This window comes from Lipotes vexillifer, unplaced genomic scaffold, assembly GCF_000442215.2.
Source record: "Lipotes vexillifer unplaced genomic scaffold, Lipotes_vexillifer_v1.1 scaffold636, whole genome shotgun sequence".
NCBI classification, from domain to species: domain Eukaryota; kingdom Metazoa; phylum Chordata; class Mammalia; order Artiodactyla; family Lipotidae; genus Lipotes; species Lipotes vexillifer.
In genome coordinates, this window is record NW_006786547.1 from 377,554 (window position 1) to 380,222 (window position 2,669).

Here is a 2,669-nt window from a genome sequence, read left to right on the forward strand (position 1 = left end):
GGGGGCGCTCTGGTTAGGGAAGATGCCAGGCTTGCCGGGGGTGGGGTGCTCCAGTTAGGAGGTGGCCCTAGTTGGGCAGCCTCTCGGGTCACCCCAGCCTCCTGCAAGCCCCCCAGTTATGCACAGGGCGAGACTTTTCCTGCATATCAAGCAGCCTTCACTGAACAGCACCACGTAGACTGGCTTAGGCCACCCACTCCCCATAGCCAGACGTGTTTCTGCCATCCCCTGGGAGTTGAGAAAAGAAGCATAGACTGAAATTGGGGTTCTCTGGCCAGTCTTCACAACAGGAACTGGGGAGGCACTGAGTCAAAGGGTAATCTGGGCCTCACTCCTGTGAGGGTTCAATCTCGTGGAACATGAGACTCCAGGAAAATTCCACTAAGTGCACTGACGGTGCACTCAGCTGCAGAGGAGGCAGTGGACGATCCTAAGCACCAAAGAAGCCTTACCAGGTTTGGGGGGACAGCCTGAGTCAGCTCCTGACAGGCCGGGAACCCCAAGCTCTGTCTAGAGCCTCAGGACAGGACGGGAGGCTCAGGAGCGGTCTTCCTCCACAGCCTGCACAGCTCCACCAGCTTTCACCCGCACCTACTTCTCTGGCACCAGCCTTTCTCTCTCCACTCTTGCCTTGGGCCATAGTTTGCCCCTACTCTGAAACACTTTTATCTCAGGTATGTGTGGCTCACTTCTTGACAATCCTTGGGTCTTAAATACCTCTTCAGGGAAATGTCCCCTTGCCCCTATTTAAAAACAATACTGCACCCCAAAACTTCCTTGCTTTCTTTTACTCCATAGCATTCCACTGCCATATTGCCTGTCTGCCCCACTAGAATTTAAGTCCAAAAGGTAAGGGATTTTTGTTTTGTGTGCCCTAGTACCTGGAACAATGTTTGGCATGCAGGAGACAAAATATTTGTTGAAGAAATAGATGAGTTAAGATGTGAAAAAAAGTCCTTCATTAGGCAAAGACCGACTGTAAATGAATGTGTCAGAAGTAGGCGATGTTCCCATTCTGCACCATCAGCCCGACCCACCCTATGCTGGTATTATCGCCGACCAATGATGTTAGGTGCTCTTCTCAGCACATGATGTGTTACGTGTTGACTCAGTGACCATCAGGTCAGTCCTGGGAGATGGACGTCGTTTTCATCCAAATTCTGTAAGTAAGCAAACCAAAGCAGGGGTGTGCCTTCAAGGCCACACACTGTCTGGAGGCAGAGATGGGATTTGAAACAGGCAGAGTCGCAACTATGAGGCTACAGCTTCTAGTAGATGTTTCACAGGTTATCCTGCTTGTGGCATGCTTTGTGTTTTTGTCCAATATTCATCCTCTCCTTGTCCCACAAATAGTAAAGTTTTAGGGTACAGGGCTGCCTGTACAGTTCCAACTGTAAAGGGTGGCCAGTGGGATGTGTGCAAAAGTGATACAATTTACTTCTCAGCGTGTCCCCAAAAAAGTTGGAGGTTCAAGACCAGTAAGCTGGGTGATGGTGAAAATTGCAACAGCCATCCTGGGCCCAGGGGTGGAAACCTCGACTTGACTTGAGAATTACAGCTATGCCACCTCTGGACTGTTAAATGTACAAGAAATAAACTTCTATCATGTGGGACAGGGCGCTCGACCCATCTCCTCATAGTCCTATGAGCTTATTATAGATTAAGGTAACTGACACACGTAGCCAGAGTACCCCCTTCACCATACGGCAGAGCTGGGATTTGAACCCAAAGTCTTATCTTAACGCCACCGCCACCTCCAAGGTTTCCCAAAGCACGCCAGGGTCCCGGCCCCGCAGGGCGTTTACGGGCCCTCTGGAACGTCTGCAGAATGCCTCTTCGGGAAACGCTGCTCTCCCGTACCCTGACTTTTTATTTGCTCCCGGGTTCCTTGTGTCCTAGACAACAGTCCTTTGAAGTGTAGACCTCGGGAGCGGGCTTGTGTGTTCGCACTTGGATGGGAATCGAGAAGCAACATCCCTCAGAGCCAGACGTGGCAGTGGTGACGGCAGGGGCAGGAGACCTGAGGCCAAGGGTAAAGGAATTGGGGAAGCCTGCTCCCTCACCCCGACCGGATTTCGTCTGGCACACGAAGTCTAAACTGCGTTGCCTGTAGTGGTGGGTGCCAGACGGCTAGCCCAAGATGTGTGCTAACAAAATGGAACAGCGGTGGTCTTCTCCCTCTGTCACAAGGCCACTTAAGTTGATGCTGAGGCTCCAGACACGCAAGCCCGCCTCCGAGGGCAAATCCTGAAGCAGAACCGCGAGGCCAAGCGCCTGGCCCGGCCCTGGTTAACCGCCACGGACGATTCCCAAAGCTGGTTCTGCTCCCTGCCCGGATCGCTCCCCCAACCCCCCACCTTCCGGCCCAAGACGCCCGGAAGGAGGAGGGACCCAGAGCGGAAGGGTGTGGGGTGGGTGGGGGGAAAACGACGGCAAGGGGCGGGGCCGAGGAGAGGGGCCCATGAGGGGCGTGCCCCACAGGGAGAGGCGGGGCTGAAAGGGGCGTGCTCCGCAAGGGGCGTGTCGTGCATGGATGGGCTAGGCTAAGGGGCGTGCCCTATAGGGAGGGGAGGGGCTGAGAGGCTTTGGGACACCCACAAGAGCCACTACCCCAACAAGCACACACACTCGGCCGAGGAGGGCGTCCCACAGGCCACTGTGCCCAGCTC